The sequence below is a fragment of the Vipera berus genome (genome assembly GCF_964194415.1).
Source record: "Vipera berus genome assembly, chromosome: 7".
Taxonomy (NCBI): domain Eukaryota; kingdom Metazoa; phylum Chordata; class Lepidosauria; order Squamata; family Viperidae; genus Vipera; species Vipera berus.
In genome coordinates, this window is record NC_138209.1 from 67,151,284 (window position 1) to 67,174,483 (window position 23,200).

A 23,200-nucleotide genomic window follows, 5' to 3' on the forward strand; every position below is an offset into this window, starting at 1 on the left:
AGCCATGAAAACAGGCCTTCTAATATGTACCCCAAAAATTGACTCAAAAAATTCAGGGTAGCAGAAATAAGGGTCGTTCTTAACTTTATACAGTGGCACATAATAAAACTACATTAAGCTACAACGAACGGAATCAGTTACACATTACTATTTTATCCGCAAGCTACTTTGAATTTAAAAAAGTAAAGACTTTCCTGTGTCCATCTTAAGTAACACCAGCTGCCTGCAATTAGTGCAGGTTCGAGTCCCACCAGGCTCAAGGTTGACTCAACCTTCCATCCTTCCGAGGTAGGTAAAATGAGGACCCAGATTGTTGGGGGCAATAAGCTGACTTTGTAATAATGCCGCTTGGGGTGTGTGTGAAAGCCCTAATAAGCAGGCATATACATAGAATGAAGGCTACTGCTAAGCTTGTAAGCCGCCCTGAGTCTTCGGAGCAGGGCAGGATATAAATGTAATAAAAATAAATAAAATAAGAAATCTCTGTTGCTTGGCTGAGGGACAATTTACATGGTCCTGTGGCCAGCTTGGCCCTAACGCTAAATACCTTCCCACTGAAGTAGTACCTATTAATCTGCTTGCATTTGCATGCTTTCAAATTGGTAGGTGGGCTGGAGATGAGGCAGATAACCAGGAGCTCACCCTGTTGTGCAGGTCTCTGGTCTCAAACTGCCACCTCTCCAGCTGACTAGCTCAGCAGCTGTCACACCCCTTTGAATGAAGCCATGGTTAATTAATGATATTAAAAGTGAATAATAGGACTTACCTGTAGTCGGTTTCTTTCGGAAAATTTGATCCCAGTTCTGTTTGATCTACGTTTATAAAAAATAAATTCAATCTTTAACCTATGGAGGTGAGCAGAACTGTTTCATATGCTCAAAGAATTTCTGGGTCCCTTTCCCTATGTGCGAGCAAATAAGACACAAGGCACACTGCTGGTGGAAAGCAAGTGATCCATTTATTGCCAAAAGTAAAGTGGTTTGCTCTTGGGGGCAGCTACAGAGAAAATGGAGTGCACAGATTTTGCTTTATAGAGGGACCGATCCTTGGTATGGTTTTGGAGGACAGGGGTGACAAGCTAGTTCTAATGTGTGACTCTGTCAAAAGGTAAATCCTATTTGTCCTTCCTTGTGTCTGTTGGCTTCCCTTTTCTTGTATAGATGGTGTCTGGGCAGCCTATTTGTGGGTGTGGGGAAGTGTGACTGAACAGGTTCTTTGTCTGTTTAATTATTCTTGCCCAGATACTTGGTTTTGGCACTTGATTTTGCTGTTGTCAGTTGACAGCTTAGCAGAAGTGCAATTTACCAATCTATCGTTACACTGTATTTCCCACAGTTTCACTCTCAGTGGGTCATGGATTTGTGTTAATGGTGAAGGGATAGCTGAGACAATGAGAGGAAAAAAGCTAATTTGGAATAAAGACTTTCCGATGATTATTATTGATTATTAAAGTAAAATACTCTTCACGTATATTAGTGGATTGTTTTTTCACGGAGTATTTATGAATCTCTTTAATTGATCACACAGAGAAAAATATTTGCTGAGAAACAAACGATAAAACATGAAGTTTACTGGATGATCATCATCTGACAACGTAATCCACAGAAGAAGGATTCTGATTAGCTAACAGTGCAGATGGGCTTGTGATGGCTTATTTTAAGGGTGTAAGATAAGATAAGATAAGATAAGATAAGATAAGATAAGATAAGATAAGATAAGATAAGATAAGATAAGATAAGATAAGATAAGATAAGATAAGATAAGATAAGATAAGATAAGATAAGATAAGATAAGCTTGTAAGCCGCCCTGAGTCTTTGGAGAAGGGCGGGATATAAATGGAATTAAAATAAATAAATAAATAAAATAAAATATTATTTGCTTCCTGAAAGAAACCCACAGAACCACAGATGGAGATTGAACTTCGTAAGGTTGTCTCAGCAATTCACATATCCCAGGCTGCTTCTTTCAGAAATAAGATTTGCATTTCAGTATAAAAAAAAATATTTTGTATTATTACGAAGATACGTTAATAGCTCTTGGTGTGCTATGTGCATATCTGCACACCAGTGATGGCATTTAATAATGAAAGCAATCATTTTTGAAATTCCTTTTCCTTTTGTTTTACAAATAACATAATTAAAATACTACATTTGTTGACTTTCTCTAGCTACAGACATCCTTACCTTCAGGAACATTTGCTTACTTCCACGAGAACGCTGCTTTTTTCCCATTTTTGAAAGTTGTTTTCCATTTAACTCCATCCCCTTTTAAACATGTGTTTGAATGGCTGTATTTCAAACAGTAACGTTTGAGTCTAAGTCAAAAACTAAAGTTCATTTCATTTTAATTTAATTGAAATGAAATATAGTCTATACTCTCGAGTCATCTTTTTTTTCTCTCTCCCTTATATTAAAGATTATCTTGTCATCGTCTCAGCCTTTCAAGGTAGATTGAACCAGAAGCAGACACCACAAGAATGCTTCTCTGTATGGATGTAAGAATTGAATTCCCTTTTGATCTAATTTTTCTCTTTGGATCTTAAAAAATAGCCTAAACTATTATTTTATATGAGTTAGTGGGAAGCTGGCAAATGTTCCAAATTCTTATGCTTCTAAATTCTGCCCCTTTGAAGAAATAATGATACTGCTGAAAGTTTTCATTTTTATTTTAATGTTTCCAAAGTTACTGATCATCACTTTCTTTCAGCCCAAACTAGCTTCCTGGAAGGAACTCAAAAGTCCAGGTGCTAAGATGGAATCAGAAGCATCAGCCTATATAACAAAGGCAGAAATGAGATCTTGAGGCTGGACTGAGAAGTAAATGCCTGCTTAAGGTTTGGTGGGCTTTGTGATCTAAGGGGAACTGCCTTCTTGGTAACAAAATTATAGAAAAATTGGCACAGCCCAGAAAATGCTATAAATTCCTGATAGTGCACTGGGAGTGGAAGGACTGGCCCAAAACAGAATGTGTTGTACTTTAACTAGATCCATCGGAATTAGTTTCAGGGAAATATGTCACTCAGAATAGTCCAGTGCTGGCAAATCAAGAGTGTTTTATTGTTGTTGTTGTTTTTTACCTTACTATAGGGGCTGTTTTCAAAAAGGTATTGAAAGCGTGCCCAAATTTATTGGCTTGAAGAGCAGGATTATCAAAATAAATAAGCTAATAACCATCCAAATAAACAACTAAAAAAATAGCAACTCCCCCGCGCCCCCAAATAGTATGACACATATGAAATTTGCAAGGCTGGCTGCTAATCTGAACAGTATTATAATATCTTTAAATTTTCCAAAGCAATTATCAGTTCAATTGTCCCAAATGTGCTTTTTAAAAAGGCAACCGGAGTTTGTTTTTGCTTGATGATGTTTCACTTCTGAAGAAGCTTCTCGGATGAGAAGTGAATTGTCTTCAGGCAAAAACAAAGAAGGTCCAGTTACCTTTTGAAAAAGCACCTTTGGGATTACCATGACCTGGAAGACTTAGAATCTCTATGGACATATCTGTTTAGTTAAATATCTTCTATCTTCTTTCAAGGAGGTGAGATTATAAGCTTCCCATTTGGTAAAATATGGACTTTCTGTAGTTCTACCAAGAGTGGTGTATGTAAATGCGCGGTGGCTCAGTGGGTTAGGATGCTGAGCTTGTCGATCAGAAGGTCGGCAGTTTGGCAGGTCGAATCCCGAGTGCTGCATAACAGAGTGAGCGCCTGTTACTCGTCCCAGCTTCTGCCAACCTAGCAGTTCGAAAGCACGTAAAAAATGCAAGTAGAAAAATAGGGACCACTACGGTGGGAAGGTAACAGCATTCCGTGCGCCTTTGTCATCTAGTCATGCCGGCCACATGACCATGGAGACGTCCTCGGACAAGCGCTGGCTCTTCGGCTTTGAAACGGAGATGAGCACCGGCCCCTAGAGTCGGAAACGACTAGCACGCATGTGCGGGGGAACCTTTACCTTTACCTTACCAAGAGTTCAGAAATAAAGGAAGGAAGATAAAGATCCATGGTGGTTATGAAAGTCAGAAACTGAAAATTATGGACTTTATGTAAATACTCCTCTTCTTTAACACAAAAAGCTAGAAATACATGTGGAGTAGTAGGAGGATCGTATCTGGTACATCCTTGTTTTCATTATCATTAATAACTATTTTAGGCTAGCCAATTCTGAATCTAATATTGGTCAATGGTCTTCTATAAGAGATCTGAGTTCCATGAGTGAGTACAGTAAGGGAACCAATAAGGGGACAAAGTATGGACTTCCTGTTTCCCAAGCATATTAAAATGTTTACAATTTGTAAGGTCCTCGTGAACTATTCATTCCTGCATTTTCAACATGGCCAGAATGGCTGTTGCTTAGTTTCGTCTTATACAATATTTACAGCCCTTTGGGGAGGGAAATTCACCTTTAGGGCAGACTATTCCAAGGTACATGGATGGTCTTTAAAGATGATTAAAAACTATAGCTGATCCAGCAAGAAACAACCCATTTGCTGGTTGTCGAGAGCCATATACTAGAACGAGACTTGGTTCAGTTTCTAAGTGCATTTCAAAATGTTGGTAGTAATCTGGCATGACTCAAATCCCAGGATTTTTTAAGGAATTCTACAAATACAATCAAATCGTTCTACTTCCCAGGAGGAATGCTTCAGGTTCCCACCTCATACTAAGTTGGGGAAAGTCCTAGTTGCAGTCCTAGCATTGTTTTCTGAGCTCAAATAGGCTGCTTCTTATATAAGAAAAAAAAACAAAACAATCTTGTTGGCAACCAGAGGCCGGTTTTTGAGAAGTAGGAATCTTGCATCAGCCTGACCTAACGTTTCTTCATATCCTATGTTTATTTATGTTATTTTTGTTAGATGAAATATTTTATTTATTGCATTTTTATTATTTTACAATAATAAAATATAGTAAACTGCTGAGTCTCTTGGATGGGTGATAACAAAGATATGCAATCAATCAATAAATATCTTTACACTGAAAATTTGTCCTGAGTGGCTACAAATTTTGCCACTGGTAGTCACTTGTTTCAGTCATCAAGGTTACTTCAAAATTGGAATAGTTATCCAAGTTCAGGTTTTCCTACATCTGAAATGGGGCTATGTAGTTTGCAGTTCCACCTGTGACTGAATATAAATCTTTCACAAATCAGTCCATGGGAAAATCTTCAGGTCTTAGGGTATTATCAGGAATATGGTGAATTTGCTAAGGTTTCCATCATGGTTGTTAAATGGGAAGGCAGGTATTTTGGAATCAAACTGCCACCTTTTGAATAGGATAAGTATATAAGCCATTGATAGTTGCAGTTTTGGTCTACTTGCTTGGCTTTACATTATGATTCATCACCTGAGTTAACTGTCCAATATCACAACTTTTCTTGGCAACCAGATCCATGATCAGAGGGTTTTCAAGATTTCTATAGTCATTATTTAATTTCAGAATTAGAGAATGGGCTCTTCTCCAGTAGCACTGGAAGTTAACTATCAACTCTCTAGAACTCCACATTAAGAATACAATGCTCATCACAGATACATAAATTACTTTGATGGCATTTCCTTGCCATTTAAGTCAGATAATTTCCCATGTTTACATAAATGATTCTGCATTGATCTGAGAATGGTTGGTTCCCATTTCATCAGCTGCAGTCCTTACAGCTTCCTACTTTGTATTAAAGAGCTTGTTTTCATCATTCTGTCCCTGCTGGCCATCTACTATGGATGTTGGTGTTTGTATTACTCCACACATTTCGAAATATAATCATTCCCACATGGGGGGAAAAAACACATTCATTTTCTTGTTGCATTCTTTCCAGTATAAGATATTGGTTTATGCATCAGAGAAAGTTTATGTACCTATCTACAGTTTGCTGTTGTTTGCATTGCATCTATATCTTGGGCCACAAAAATTATGTGTATCTCTTTCACTTATTGCGAAAATAATTGAAATATAAATAATTTAAAAACCTTGCCTTGAAGATTTAAAATAATCATAACTGGCTGCACTTTCCTTGCTGTGCAATTATTTTGTGTCATTTGCTGTTTTCCTTTGGTTATTTAGTAATGTAGGAAAAATGTATGAAGTTCAATTGTTTCTGTCAAATGATACCGTCCCAGGTCACAGTTTACTGAACAGCATAAATAAATCTGATAGCACCAGCAAGAAAATAGAAAGCATGCAGAAAAATTATTAATGTTATGTATGTAAATAGTTAGCAATAGGCCTTGGAAGAGATTGCAAACATAGTGCAGCTTTGCAAGGTTTAAAGCGGGAAAATAAGGTGCAATCATTGGACGCCACAACCAAGGAGCGGGAAAAGAGACTGTTTGTATTGGTTACAGTTCAAACGCTTCCCCTATAAAAGGGTTGCAACATTTGACAGTTGGCAGTTGACTTTGTGTATTCAATAAACTCATTCCTTGTTAAACCACTCTGAGTCCTCGTCTATCAGAACTAAACAACTGGCGACGAAGGTGGGATAGACAGAAGACCAGAGAATCGGCAGAATTGTCGCGCAAAGGCGGCGGAATTCGAATACGTGTCAAGTCAACCGAGCGGCCGCGGCAGAATAAAAAAATTCTCCGAATGGCGCAGATTGGGTCACTGAAGGAATTTGACCCTAACTTCCCCGAGGATTGGGAAGAATACATCGGGCAGGTCGAAGGATTCCTGTTAGTGAACGGAATCACCGACGACCGGAAAAAAGCGGCGGCACTCTTGACAATCTGCGGCACACCGGTCTACAGAGTTGCTGTCGGGCTGTGCCAGCCTCAACCAGTCTCCAGCGTGCCCTATGCCGACCTCCTCGCAAAATTAAAAGTTCACTTTACTCCCCGAAGGTCCGAACTCTTTTGGCGGCGCATCTTCGAGAAGAGGAATCAGAGACCGGGGGAGTCCATACAGAAATTCGTCGCTGCCGTCCGGGAAGCAGCAGTTCGTTGCAAATACGACAATTTAGAGATTAGAATTAGGGACAGAGTCGTGCTGGGTTTACGCGATGAACAATTACAGAATAGAATAATCGCCAAACCTACCGGCGATTTACAGGAAGTGTTAGACGAACTCCTCACGTATGAGTCAACCGGGTATCGCGACCCCCCCCGCAGTAGCATGGCGACAGCACCCGAAATTAACCAAGAGGGCTATGTGGACTGCGGGGAGGTGGATCAGCAGTGGGAGGAAGAGATCGCCGAAGTCTCCAGGCGATTCGGAAAGATGGCACCAAAACAACTCAGAAGCGAGGGGCCTGACCCAGGCCGCCGGCAACAAACCGCAACACCGCAAAGACCACCGACCGGGGCACAACGACCATGGCGGGACACCGCAACCAGACCACGCGACAACGAAACCCAGAACCGATGCGGCAGCTGCGGCGGCAACCATTCCCGCGCTTCCTGCCGATTTCGTACCGCCAAGTGCAGGGCTTGCGGCAAGACGGGCCACATCCAGGCCATCTGCAGAAGTCGCGGTCGGGACACCCGTCTGAACGAAGTCGATGTGTGGCCAGAGGGTAAGGTAACCCCTAATGCTAGTGGCAAGGAGACCCCTGAACCCCGGGTGGAAAGTCCAACTCTAAGGGAGGTGGCCCGCGTCAATCGGAGACGGCGGGGAAGGGGGCACAATTTTCCGGACGGAAAATTAAAAATCACGGTCCTTCTGCAAGGGGTCCCTTGCAGAATGGAAATCGACTCAGGGGCTTCAGTGTCGATAATTTCCACTGAAACCCTTGAGAAAATTGAACAACTAAGTGGAAAAAGAATTCCACTTAAACCAACAACTATCCAATTAATGGACTTCCAAAAAAGTCCAATAATCGTAAAAGGGAAGACCAGCCTTAAAGTAAATTTTAAGGGGTTTAAGGGGGTCTTAGATTTGGTAGTTACGGAGGGGAATAGGACCAGCTTAATAGGGCTTAATTGGTTTCCAGCCCTAGGAATTTGGATAGGGGGAATAAATTCTGTGATTAGAAATAAGACCCTCGAATCCGTCTGCAAAGAATTTGCAGACGTATTCGATGGATCTCTAGGCAAGTACAAAGGGCCCCCCATTAACTTTAACCTAGACCCCTCAGTAAACCCGATCAGGCTAAAGGCCCGGAGAGTACCTTTTGCCTTAAAAGAAAAAATCGAGGCCGAGCTCGACCGGCTTGTAGGCCTCGGAGTTTTAGAACCTGTTGAGGGCGGTTTATGGGAGACGCCGATTGTCACACCCCTCAAACCCAATGGGGATGTGAGAATCTGCGCCGACTATAAAGCCACCCTCAACATTGGGATGAAAAAACATGCTTACCCGGTCCCGACGGTGAAGCAGGTCCTCGCCACGATCCAGGACGCCGCCATCTTCGCCAAGCTCGACTTGGCGCATGCGTACTTACAGTTAACTGTTTCCAAGGAGGCTGCAGAGGCACAAACAATTGTTACCCACAAGGGGGCGTTCCGAGTCCACAGGCTGCAATTTGGAATTGCAGCAGCTCCAGGCATCTTCCAAGAAGTGATGGAGAGGACCTTAAAGGGCATACCTGGAGTATGCCCTTACTTTGATGATGTCCTAATAGCTGGGAAAGATGAAGGAATGTTAGTAGAGCGGCTGGAACAGGTACTGGGCAGATTTAGAAAGGCTGGGTTAAAATTAAAAAAGGAAAAATGTAGCATAGGGGTTAAATCCACTGATTTTTTGGGGTTCAGGATTGACAAAAGTGGAGTCCATCCTACCCCTGAAAAAATCAAAGCAATAAAAGGGGCTCCTGAACCAAGGAACAAGGCAGAACTACAGGCCTTCCTAGGCTTGGTAAATTTTTATCACACTTTTGTGCCACATAAGGCTGCCATTGCAGAACCTCTGCACAGACTCCTAGATAAGAAGACCCCTTGGCAATGGCAGAACAAGCACAAAGAGAGTTTCCAAACTCTAAAAGACATCCTTTCCAGTAATTCAACTGTGACTCACTTTATTGAAAACAAACCAATCTTCCTGGCATGCGATGCTTCGCCTTATGGCGTAGGGGCGGTAATCAGCCACTTAGACAACCGAGGAATACAAAGACCCATTGCATACTACTCCCGCACACTAACCAAGGCAGAGCGGAACTATGCGCAAATAGACAGGGAGGCATTAGCTATTGTGGCAGGAGTTAAGAAGTTCCACGATTACCTGTATGGTAGGAACTTTACTATACTGACTGACCACAAACCCTTGCTGGGACTGTTTACCACAGATAAACAGACTCCTCAGATTATGTCACCCAGGATGCTGAGGTGGTCCATTTTCCTCTCAGCATACTCATTTTCCCTCCAATACAGGCCAGGTAAGGACATGGGTCATGCAGACGCTCTTAGCAGATTGCCCCTTAGCACAACAGAGGAGGACCCTGCCCCAGTGGGACAAATAATGTCCCTACAGGATATTCCTGATTTGCCATTAACGGCAAAAGACATTGCTGAGGCAACCAATAAGGACCTCATCTTAAGAAGAGTAATGGCTTGGGCCATGAGTGGTTGGCCCAACGCCAACCCGGACGTAAAATACAGTCCATTTTTCAGAAGGAAAGATGAACTATCAGTTCATATGGGGTGCTTACTCTGGGGAACTCGTGTAGTAATTCCGGAAATCCACAAATCAGCTATCCTAGTTGAATTGCATGAGGGACACCCTGGAATAGTAAGGATGAAGGCCCTGGCTAGGAGTCACTTGTGGTGGCCAGGATTGGACCACGACATTGAGGAATGCGTTGCCAATTGCCATCTGTGCCAACGCTCCAGGCCTGAACAACAACACATCCGCACACATAAATGGGAGCTAGCTAGGAATCCTTGGTCCAGGATTCATATTGATTTCGCGGGACCTTTCCAGGGGTTAACGTTCCTTGTAGTGGTCGACAGTTACTCTAGATGGCTAGAAGTAATACCGGTCAGTTCAGTAACGGCAGGCAGAACAATACAGGCATTAAGGGGCCTCTTTGCCACTCATGGGTTGCCAGATTTAATAGTGTCTGATAATGGGCCACAATTCACATCTATTGAATTTCAGGATTTCCTCAAGGCCAACTCGATTAAGCACAAGACTTCTGCACCCTTCCACCCCTCCACCAACGGATTGGCTGAAAGGAATGTGAGGACCACGAAGGACGCGCTTAAAAGAATCATTCGAGGTGACTGGCATCAGAGACTAGCTGAGTTCTTGTTGGCTCAACACACAACCCCCTGTTCGGCTACAGGGAAAAGCCCAGCTGAAATGAGGTGGGGCAGGAAAATATTGACCAAGTTGGACAGATTACATCCTGACAGACTCCAACCAAACATTGAATTTGACATTCCTAACAGAACATTTGAAGTGGGGGACTTGATTTGGGCCAGGAACTACGCCCAAGGGGACAAATGGATTCCAGGGGTGGTAACTGAAATCTTGGGTCCCCTATCTTACATCATTGAGGGGGAAGGGAATAGGATTTGTAAAAGACACATAGACCAACTGAGGAAAAGATCTAGTGGGTGTGTGCCTGCTGAGGGGGACCAAGGATTAGTAAGGGGAAACAGTACAGACAACATTAGGCCTGAAAGCGTTGTGGGGGTTGGGCATGATAACTCATTCCCTGATGCCCAACAACAACAATTCAGTCCAATTGATTGGGAAATACCCCTGCGAAGTAGGCCAGTGACCACTGAATCCCAAACACATCCTATTATTCAAGACAGTACATCTGTAGACAGTAACCCGGAGCCCAGGTCCAGTAGTAACCTGCAGCCTAGCAGTCAACCAGAAAGAAGGGTCCCTAATAGCCAAAGCAACAGATACCCGTCCAGAATACATAGGCCACCAAAATACCTAAGGGATTTTGTAAGAAAATGACATCAACTGGGGGGTAAGGGGTGTTATGTATGTAAATAGTTAGCAATAGGCCTTGGAAGAGATTGCAAACATAGTGCAGCTTTGCAAGGTTTAAAGCGGGAAAATAAGGTGCAATCATTGGACGCCACAACCAAGGAGCGGGAAAAGAGACTGTTTGTATTGGTTACAGTTCAAACGCTTCCCCTATAAAAGGGTTGCAACATTTGACAGTTGGCAGTTGACTTTGTGTATTCAATAAACTCATTCCTTGTTAAACCACTCTGAGTCCTCGTCTATCAGAACTAAACAATTAATCATTGTGAACCATCTGCATATTTAATATTAAATATTGTGAGATAACCATCTCTATTCCAGGTTAAAATAAACTCCAGAATTTTGCTTACAATAAATATTGAATCTGATTTCCTTTCCTACTTTCTACATAAAGTAGCTAAATTTGCTTAATGGAGTTCCCAACTGAACCTTTTGCCCAGCAGGCAGTTCCATTAGTTACTATAAAAGGTCTAGCTGATGGTAACTCATGATAATGAGTACACAACTTATCCATATTGGCAATGTCACATTTTCATCATATATTTGCATTATATAATTGATCATTCAGGGACAGAGTGGGTTGCCTTCTCCGAAGTATTAGGTTTGGCTTTGAATGTGGTTTCATGAAGTTGCTTTATAGATTAAAAAATCAGTGCATGCATTGCTTTGTTGTGATGTGTGCAAATTAAGCATTGCTTTGTTTACCAATTGTCTCCATCCTCTTGTTTCTCTGTCCTACTGTCCCACAATAGTTTGCAATTATTGCAATAGCAATACCACTTAGACTTATATACCACTTCATACTGCTTTGCAACACTCTCTAAGCAGTTTATAAAGTCAGCATATTGTTCCCAACAATCTGGGTCCTCATTTTACCGATCTTGGAAGGATGGAAGGCTGAATCAACCTTGAGCCAGTCAGAATCAAACTCCTGGCAGTGAGCTGTGAGTTAGCCTGCAATATTAAATTCTAACCACCGTGCCACCACGGCTCTATCAACCAACATTATGGTTATCCATAATGTTGGGGCATAAGAAACTGAGTTCATTTAATACATTTTTCTTATTCATTCACTCATCAAAAACTCTGCATCTTGTTTAGCTACAGTACGCTTTCTGTACTGGACAATAATTTGTCCAGTCAATGAAGAATGATTCAAATATGTGTCTTTTGTAAGGTACACATTCAAAGCATTCATCTTTATGTCTATCTTTAATCTTCTGACATTAAATATCATTTCAAAGAAGACTTTTCTCCCCTGTGGGTACTTGATAGGAACTGAAGTTTATTTTATGTTTCATGAAATAGTAAAAAATGTAACAGGTTCCAATCTGAGTCAGTCACTGGGACCAAAGGTTTATTCTTCCAAACTTTTGCACTTGTGCTGGAGCCCATCATCAGTAAATAATGTAATTCATATTACAAGTTCCCAAGCATGGTAGAAACAAAGATGAGCAGAATATAGTCATTTAAGGCAAAGAAATGTAGCCATAATCTGAAAGCTGTTTTTCCATGTTCATTTGGTATTTTGAATACTCAAAGTCACAATTTTGCCATTCACAAAGTTTGCAGCCATGGTAATAAATCTCGAAGGAGAAATGAATGGGCATGTCACAGTACAAATTCTATATGGATTTTTCACCTCTCCAAATTGCAAGTTCATTTGGAAAATATAGAGAAAATCCTCCAGTCTTTGACCTCTGAATTTTCTGTTATTATGATGGGACTGTATATTTGCTGGCTGTTGAAAGACGTATACTAGAATGAGACTTGTGGTTTTGCTTTGGTTAACTTCCTAAGTGCACTTCAAAATGTTGGGTCAATGCCAAACATAATAAATGTTCTATTATATTTAAGATAGGCAATATAGTACTCTCCAGATTTTTGGATGCCACTTCCCACCAGCTCCAGCCAACGTGGTTAACACTACCGTTAGAATTTGCTGAAACTGTTTATATCCCATGGATGGCTAATGATATTGCCCCCAGTTCACATGCAATTACATCATTTCAAAAATAAGTGTTAATTCCTTTCTGAAGGTTATTATATTAAGGATAAAAACAAACCAAAGCCAAAACACATAATATACAAAATCTTGATCCATAGTGAATTATGTTTCTCTGGCTTATCACAGTGATATCGGATTAGCTGCTAAGAAGCAGGAGACAGTAGATGATTGGCTTCATCCTTTTATCTTGACTAGGAGTCTTCAGGCAAAGTCATGCTCCATGTTTAATCTTTCAGAGGGATTTGAACCTCTGAAGATGATATCATTTAAGTTAAGACTTAGAAGTTTTAACCATAATAAGATTAAAGAAAATAAGTTTGACTTTTTAGCTCTAGGATAGTTTCCCCAAAATCTTTGTCCTCCATATACATTGGAAGATACTTTATTGATTTCCCAGCAAACATGACAGAATTCACAGCATTGAATTACATTCTTACACTCTCAACACATCTTGGAGGGAAAAAAACCAGGTTGAAATAGGCTGCTGTGGAAGAATGGCATAGATATAACAAGGTCATCAGAATTGCTGAAGCCATGAATCAAATTAAATGACTATCATAAAAATCTTTTTGTGGTCCTAGGAATTAGAAAAGATTGTGATGTTTCATCAAGCTGTGGTGGAAATATTTAAGCAATATTGTCATCAATGTATAGGAAAAGTCATTTAACAGTGCTGTAAAGGACATCCTTAATTCTTCTCTCCAATTATTGAACATTAAATGCATTTTCTTCCATTCCATCTTTTCTTAAGGAGCAAAAACAGCATATAGATGCTGCTGTCCCATATAGGTTTACGATTATAACAATAAAAAAGGTAAAGGTTCCCCCGCACACGCGTGCTAGTCGTTTCCAACTCTAGGGGCCGGTGTTCATCTCCGTTTCAAAACCAAAGAGCCAGCGTTTGTCCGAGGACGTCTCCATGGTCATGTGGCCGGCATGACTAGATGCCAAAGGCACACGGAACGCTGTTACCTTCCCACCGTAGTGGTCCCTATTTTTCTACTTGCATTTTTATGTGCTTTCGAACTGCTAGGTTGGCAGAAGCTGGGACGGGTAACAGGCACTCACTCTGTTACGCAGCACTCGGGATTCGACCCGCCAAACTGCCGACCTTCTGTTCGACAAGCTCAGCATCCTAACCCACTGAGCCACCGCGTCCCTTATGATTATAACAATACTATGATTAATAATCCTAAAACAAAAAAAAGGACTTGCCCAAAGTCATTATGTGGCCTTCATAGCTGAGCAGAGTTACAAGCTCCCGGAAGATTTGAACATTGATATATACTGTAGGTACAGTTTGTCAACCAGCAAGGGCTCTACATGCAAATGTATTTATATGTCCATCAATATTAATAGTAAGAGATCTACAGCTACTACAGTTTATTTTTCCATTTTGGTAAAATAGCTGTTGTACATATAAATTGTGACGAGAACACTCTGCATCCCTTAGCAAGAAAGATAGAGACTTTAATGACCATTTTAATGATTTTCACAGTTCCCCTGATCTCAGTGCTTTAGTTCTATTGATTTTATAATGAGAATCCACAAGACAAAGGGAATGGCAAAGTTTCTCAACCTGGAATATCTTCTTCTGCTGTCCCTAAACAAGCATCAAGAAAATAATGATAAAATAGTATGACCCTACTCAATTGCACAGTTCTAATTGTTATAGTCCTTACTGGGGGTGGGTTTTTTTAGAGGGCAAGGGTAGACTATTTTTATTTTTTTATTTCATTTTCTCAGCAAAATAGAACTGCTAGATTGAAGGACCAGGATTGAAGGCTCAGTCTATGAGACACTTTAAACTATCCTTCATTCACAAGACTGAGTAATTATTTGAGCTGCATTTTTAACAAATAGCCTTTTTATTGGGGAGAGGGAATAAAGATCCTTACCAAAAACATATGCATGTGCATGCACATATACATACACATGCTATACATACACATATAAAGGTAAACGTTTCCCCGCACATGCATGCTAGTCATTTCGAACTCTAGGGGCCGGTGCTCATCTCCGTTTCAAAGCCAAAGAGCCAGCGCTTGTCCGAGGACGTCTCTGTGGTCATGTGGCTGGCATGACTAGACGCCAAAGGCGCACGTAATGCTGTTACCTTCCCACTGTAGTGGTCCCTCTTTTTCTACTTGCATTTTTACGTGCTTTTGAACTGCTAGGTTGGCAGAAGCTGGGACGAGTAACAGGCGCTCACTCTGTTATGCAGTACTCGGGATTCGACCTGCCAAACTGCCGACCTTCTGATCAACAAGCTCAGCGTCCTAACCCACTGAGCCACTTGTATATAATATAATGTTACTATGGAAGAATTGGGGCAGGGAAGAGAGATGTGTTTAAAACTAAAAAGGTCTACTACTTTGGTGACTACATGCAAATTGATTGCAGGCTGAGATGATTTTTGTACATTTGTATAAACTTGGTATATACTTTTTAAATTAGTATTTGGTTGGTGAAGGTTAAAAAAATCTTCTCTGAAATATATCAGTTTAATCCAGGTTAATTAAAGATTACAGTCCCATACTTATTGGCAGTAAATATCACTGAATACATTAGAACCTAATTTTCAGTTAACAAATATCAGATCTGACAGCTGCATAACTCACTGAAACTAATTTAAAAACTTTGTTCAAACAGAGATGCAGAAGACTATTATTTTAGTTATCTTTTAAAATTTAAAGGTCACAAAAGAAAAAATATGACTTAAAACCTTTTCTGTTTTTTGCTTATGTCTGAAACGGGAAAATCTACATATTTGTATGTATTTAAATTGGAGCGTGAGTAGACATTTCAAATGGAAAAGGAAGAGTAAAGTTAGTCTTATGAATAGATCCACTGAAATAAAATAACTTAATCATGACTAGCTTAAGTATAATTAATGGCAGAGTAAAGGACATATGTTTATTCAATCTAAATTTATTAGCTTTGGATAGACAGCCACAACAGAACACCTTTCAACCTCACTTTTTATAGAAATTAGCCAATCATTATCAATGGAATATGGTTTTTTTTATTGCAGTCTTTTCTGCCTACCTGTAAGTACATCTTTTCTCCTATATAATCCTTCCTCTCATATTCTCCCTAGACAGATGTTTCCTTTTTAATATATAGTCGGCAGTTTGGCGGGTCGAATCCCGAGTGCCGCGTAACAAAGTGAGCGCCTGTTACTCGTCCCAGCTTCTGCCAACCTAGCAGTTCGAAAGCACGTAAAAATGCAAGTAGAAAAATAGGGACCACTCCGGTGGGAAGGTAACAGCGTTCCGTGCGCCTTTGGCGTCTAGTCATGCCGGCCACATGACCACGGAGACGTCCTCGGACAAGCGCTGGCTCTTTGGCTTTGAAATGGAGATGAGCACCGGCCCCTAGAGTCAGAAACGACCAGCACGCATGTGCGGGGAAACCTTTACCATATATATATATATATATATATATATATATATATATATATATATATATATATATGCAAATTATTCAAATTGCTAATAAAGAATTTGGGAGGCTAAGATGATCATTTCGAACTCATTTATGTTCTCATCAGTTAGTCATACCCTTTATCTGAGATTCGAACCCGGGCTGATTGTATATCAGGCAGTGTTTTTAACCTCCTGAGCCACAGGTTCTGTCTCTCTTATATTAGCTGGAAGGCAAGGCAAATGTATGTTTAAGTATTTGTCAAGGCTTTTTGAATGGACCTTGCTAATTAACTCTTTCATTCCTGTTTTGGCCCGGCTCAGGGCTTATCCACAGGAACTAGTCAACTTATGACAGCTCATTATTTGTGCAAATTATTCAAATTGCTAATAAAGAATTTGGGAGGCTAAGATGATCATTTCGAACTCATTTATGTTCTCATCAGTTAGTCATACCCTTTATCTGAGATTCGAACCCGGGCTGATTGTATATCAGGCAGTGTTTTTAACCTCCTGAGCCACAGGTTCTGTCTCTCTTATATTAGCTGGAAGGCAAGGCAAATGTATGTTTAAGTATTTGTCAAGGCTTTTTGAATGGACCTTGCTAATTAACTCTTTCATTCCTGTTTTGGCCCGGCTCAGGGCTTATCCACAGGAACTAGTCAACTTATGACAGCTCATTATTTGTGCAAATTATTCAAATTGCTAATAAAGAATTTGGGAGGCTAAGATGATCATTTCGAACTCATTTATGTTCTCATCAGTTAGTCATACCCTTTATCTGAGATTCGAACCCGGGCTGATTGTATATCAGGCAGTGTTTTTAACCTCCTGAGCCACAGGTTCTGTCTCTCTTATATTAGCTGGAAGGCAAGGCAAATGTATGTTTAAGTATTTGTCAAGGCTTTTTGAATGGACCTTGCTAATTAACTCTTTCATTCCTGTTTTGGCCCGGCTCAGGGCTTATCCACAGGAACTAGTCAACTTATGACAGCTCATTATTTGTGCAAATTATTCAAATTGCTAATAAAGAATTTGGGAGGCTAAGATGATCATTTCGAACTCATTTATGTTCTCATCAGTTAGTCATACCCTTTATCTGAGATTCGAACCCGGGCTGATTGTATATCAGGCAGTGTTTTTAACCTCCTGAGCCACAGGTTCTGTCTCTCTTATATTAGCTGGAAGGCAAGGCAAATGTATGTTTAAGTATTTGTCAAGGCTTTTTGAATGGACCTTGCTAATTAACTCTTTCATTCCTGTTTTGGCCCGGCTCAGGGCTTATCCACAGGAACTAGTCAACTTATGACAGCTCATTATTTGTGCAAATTATTCAAATTGCTAATAAAGAATTTGGGAGGCTAAGATGATCATTTCGAACTCATTTATGTTCTCATCAGTTAGTCATACCCTTTATCTGAGATTCGAACCCGGGCTGATTGTATATCAGGCAGTGTTTTTAACCTCCTGAGCCACAGGTTCTGTCTCTCTTATATTAGCTGGAAGGCAAGGCAAATGTATGTTTAAGTATTTGTCAAGGCTTTTTGAATGGACCTTGCTAATTAACTCTTTCATTCCTGTTTTGGCCCGGCTCAGGGCTTATCCACAGGAACTAGTCAACTTATGACAGCTCATTATTTGTGCAAATTATTCAAATTGCTAATAAAGAATTTGGGAGGCTAAGATGATCATTTCGAACTCATTTATGTTCTCATCAGTTAGTCATACCCTTTATCTGAGATTCGAACCCGGGCTGATTGTATATCAGGCAGTGTTTTTAACCTCCTGAGCCACAGGTTCTGTCTCTCTTATATTAGCTGGAAGGCAAGGCAAATGTATGTTTAAGTATTTGTCAAGGCTTTTTGAATGGACCTTGCTAATTAACTCTTTCATTCCTGTTTTGGCCCGGCTCAGGGCTTATCCACAGGAACTAGTCAACTTATGACAGCTCATTATTTGTGCAAATTATTCAAATTGCTAATAAAGAATTTGGGAGGCTAAGATGATCATTTCGAACTCATTTATGTTCTCATCAGTTAGTCATACCCTTTATCTGAGATTCGAACCCGGGCTGATTGTATATCAGGCAGTGTTTTTAACCTCCTGAGCCACAGGTTCTGTCTCTCTTATATTAGCTGGAAGGCAAGGCAAATGTATGTTTAAGTATTTGTCAAGGCTTTTTGAATGGACCTTGCTAATTAACTCTTTCATTCCTGTTTTGGCCCGGCTCAGGGCTTATCCACAGGAACTAGTCAACTTATGACAGCTCATTATTTGTGCAAATTATTCAAATTGCTAATAAAGAATTTGGGAGGCTAAGATGATCATTTCGAACTCATTTATGTTCTCATCAGTTAGTCATACCCTTTATCTGAGATTCGAACCCGGGCTGATTGTATATCAGGCAGTGTTTTTAACCTCCTGAGCCACAGGTTCTGTCTCTCTTATATTAGCTGGAAGGCAAGGCAAATGTATGTTTAAGTATTTGTCAAGGCTTTTTGAATGGACCTTGCTAATTAACTCTTTCATTCCTGTTTTGGCCCGGCTCAGGGCTTATCCACAGGAACTAGTCAACTTATGACAGCTCATTATTTGTGCAAATTATTCAAATTGCTAATAAAGAATTTGGGAGGCTAAGATGATCATTTCGAACTCATTTATGTTCTCATCAGTTAGTCATACCCTTTATCTGAGATTCGAACCCGGGCTGATTGTATATCAGGCAGTGTTTTTAACCTCCTGAGCCACAGGTTCTGTCTCTCTTATATTAGCTGGAAGGCAAGGCAAATGTATGTTTAAGTATTTGTCAAGGCTTTTTGAATGGACCTTGCTAATTAACTCTTTCATTCCTGTTTTGGCCCGGCTCAGGGCTTATCCACAGGAACTAGTCAACTTATGACAGCTCATTATTTGTGCAAATTATTCAAATTGCTAATAAAGAATTTGGGAGGCTAAGATGATCATTTCGAACTCATTTATGTTCTCATCAGTTAGTCATACCCTTTATCTGAGATTCGAACCCGGGCTGATTGTATATCAGGCAGTGTTTTTAACCTCCTGAGCCACAGGTTCTGTCTCTCTTATATTAGCTGGAAGGCAAGGCAAATGTATGTTTAAGTATTTGTCAAGGCTTTTTGAATGGACCTTGCTAATTAACTCTTTCATTCCTGTTTTGGCCCGGCTCAGGGCTTATCCACAGGAACTAGTCAACTTATGACAGCTCATTATTTGTGCAAATTATTCAAATTGCTAATAAAGAATTTGGGAGGCTAAGATGATCATTTCGAACTCATTTATGTTCTCATCAGTTAGTCATACCCTTTATCTGAGATTCGAACCCGGGCTGATTGTATATCAGGCAGTGTTTTTAACCTCCTGAGCCACAGGTTCTGTCTCTCTTATATTAGCTGGAAGGCAAGGCAAATGTATGTTTAAGTATTTGTCAAGGCTTTTTGAATGGACCTTGCTAATTAACTCTTTCATTCCTGTTTTGGCCCGGCTCAGGGCTTATCCACAGGAACTAGTCAACTTATGACAGCTCATTATTTGTGCAAATTATTCAAATTGCTAATAAAGAATTTGGGAGGCTAAGATGATCATTTCGAACTCATTTATGTTCTCATCAGTTAGTCATACCCTTTATCTGAGATTCGAACCCGGGCTGATTGTATATCAGGCAGTGTTTTTAACCTCCTGAGCCACAGGTTCTGTCTCTCTTATATTAGCTGGAAGGCAAGGCAAATGTATGTTTAAGTATTTGTCAAGGCTTTTTGAATGGACCTTGCTAATTAACTCTTTCATTCCTGTTTTGGCCCGGCTCAGGGCTTATCCACAGGAACTAGTCAACTTATGACAGCTCATTATTTGTGCAAATTATTCAAATTGCTAATAAAGAATTTGGGAGGCTAAGATGATCATTTCGAACTCATTTATGTTCTCATCAGTTAGTCATACCCTTTATCTGAGATTCGAACCCGGGCTGATTGTATATCAGGCAGTGTTTTTAACCTCCTGAGCCACAGGTTCTGTCTCTCTTATATTAGCTGGAAGGCAAGGCAAATGTATGTTTAAGTATTTGTCAAGGCTTTTTGAATGGACCTTGCTAATTAACTCTTTCATTCCTGTTTTGGCCCGGCTCAGGGCTTATCCACAGGAACTAGTCAACTTATGACAGCTCATTATTTGTGCAAATTATTCAAATTGCTAATAAAGAATTTGGGAGGCTAAGATGATCATTTCGAACTCATTTATGTTCTCATCAGTTAGTCATACCCTTTATCTGAGATTCGAACCCGGGCTGATTGTATATCAGGCAGTGTTTTTAACCTCCTGAGCCACAGGTTCTGTCTCTCTTATATTAGCTGGAAGGCAAGGCAAATGTATGTTTAAGTATTTGTCAAGGCTTTTTGAATGGACCTTGCTAATTAACTCTTTCATTCCTGTTTTGGCCCGGCTCAGGGCTTATCCACAGGAACTAGTCAACTTATGACAGCTCATTATTTGTGCAAATTATTCAAATTGCTAATAAAGAATTTGGGAGGCTAAGATGATCATTTCGAACTCATTTATGTTCTCATCAGTTAGTCATACCCTTTATCTGAGATTCGAACCCGGGCTGATTGTATATCAGGCAGTGTTTTTAACCTCCTGAGCCACAGGTTCTGTCTCTCTTATATTAGCTGGAAGGCAAGGCAAATGTATGTTTAAGTATTTGTCAAGGCTTTTTGAATGGACCTTGCTAATTAACTCTTTCATTCCTGTTTTGGCCCGGCTCAGGGCTTATCCACAGGAACTAGTCAACTTATGACAGCTCATTATTTGTGCAAATTATTCAAATTGCTAATAAAGAATTTGGGAGGCTAAGATGATCATTTCGAACTCATTTATGTTCTCATCAGTTAGTCATACCCTTTATCTGAGATTCGAACCCGGGCTGATTGTATATCAGGCAGTGTTTTTAACCTCCTGAGCCACAGGTTCTGTCTCTCTTATATTAGCTGGAAGGCAAGGCAAATGTATGTTTAAGTATTTGTCAAGGCTTTTTGAATGGACCTTGCTAATTAACTCTTTCATTCCTGTTTTGGCCCGGCTCAGGGCTTATCCACAGGAACTAGTCAACTTATGACAGCTCATTATTTGTGCAAATTATTCAAATTGCTAATAAAGAATTTGGGAGGCTAAGATGATCATTTCGAACTCATTTATGTTCTCATCAGTTAGTCATACCCTTTATCTGAGATTCGAACCCGGGCTGATTGTATATCAGGCAGTGTTTTTAACCTCCTGAGCCACAGGTTCTGTCTCTCTTATATTAGCTGGAAGGCAAGGCAAATGTATGTTTAAGTATTTGTCAAGGCTTTTTGAATGGACCTTGCTAATTAACTCTTTCATTCCTGTTTTGGCCCGGCTCAGGGCTTATCCACAGGAACTAGTCAACTTATGACAGCTCATTATTTGTGCAAATTATTCAAATTGCTAATAAAGAATTTGGGAGGCTAAGATGATCATTTCGAACTCATTTATGTTCTCATCAGTTAGTCATACCCTTTATCTGAGATTCGAACCCGGGCTGATTGTATATCAGGCAGTGTTTTTAACCTCCTGAGCCACAGGTTCTGTCTCTCTTATATTAGCTGGAAGGCAAGGCAAATGTATGTTTAAGTATTTGTCAAGGCTTTTTGAATGGACCTTGCTAATTAACTCTTTCATTCCTGTTTTGGCCCGGCTCAGGGCTTATCCACAGGAACTAGTCAACTTATGACAGCTCATTATTTGTGCAAATTATTCAAATTGCTAATAAAGAATTTGGGAGGCTAAGATGATCATTTCGAACTCATTTATGTTCTCATCAGTTAGTCATACCCTTTATCTGAGATTCGAACCCGGGCTGATTGTATATCAGGCAGTGTTTTTAACCTCCTGAGCCACAGGTTCTGTCTCTCTTATATTAGCTGGAAGGCAAGGCAAATGTATGTTTAAGTATTTGTCAAGGCTTTTTGAATGGACCTTGCTAATTAACTCTTTCATTCCTGTTTTGGCCCGGCTCAGGGCTTATCCACAGGAACTAGTCAACTTATGACAGCTCATTATTTGTGCAAATTATTCAAATTGCTAATAAAGAATTTGGGAGGCTAAGATGATCATTTCGAACTCATTTATGTTCTCATCAGTTAGTCATACCCTTTATCTGAGATTCGAACCCGGGCTGATTGTATATCAGGCAGTGTTTTTAACCTCCTGAGCCACAGGTTCTGTCTCTCTTATATTAGCTGGAAGGCAAGGCAAATGTATGTTTAAGTATTTGTCAAGGCTTTTTGAATGGACCTTGCTAATTAACTCTTTCATTCCTGTTTTGGCCCGGCTCAGGGCTTATCCACAGGAACTAGTCAACTTATGACAGCTCATTATTTGTGCAAATTATTCAAATTGCTAATAAAGAATTTGGGAGGCTAAGATGATCATTTCGAACTCATTTATGTTCTCATCAGTTAGTCATACCCTTTATCTGAGATTCGAACCCGGGCTGATTGTATATCAGGCAGTGTTTTTAACCTCCTGAGCCACAGGTTCTGTCTCTCTTATATTAGCTGGAAGGCAAGGCAAATGTATGTTTAAGTATTTGTCAAGGCTTTTTGAATGGACCTTGCTAATTAACTCTTTCATTCCTGTTTTGGCCCGGCTCAGGGCTTATCCACAGGAACTAGTCAACTTATGACAGCTCATTATTTGTGCAAATTATTCAAATTGCTAATAAAGAATTTGGGAGGCTAAGATGATCATTTCGAACTCATTTATGTTCTCATCAGTTAGTCATACCCTTTATCTGAGATTCGAACCCGGGCTGATTGTATATCAGGCAGTGTTTTTAACCTCCTGAGCCACAGGTTCTGTCTCTC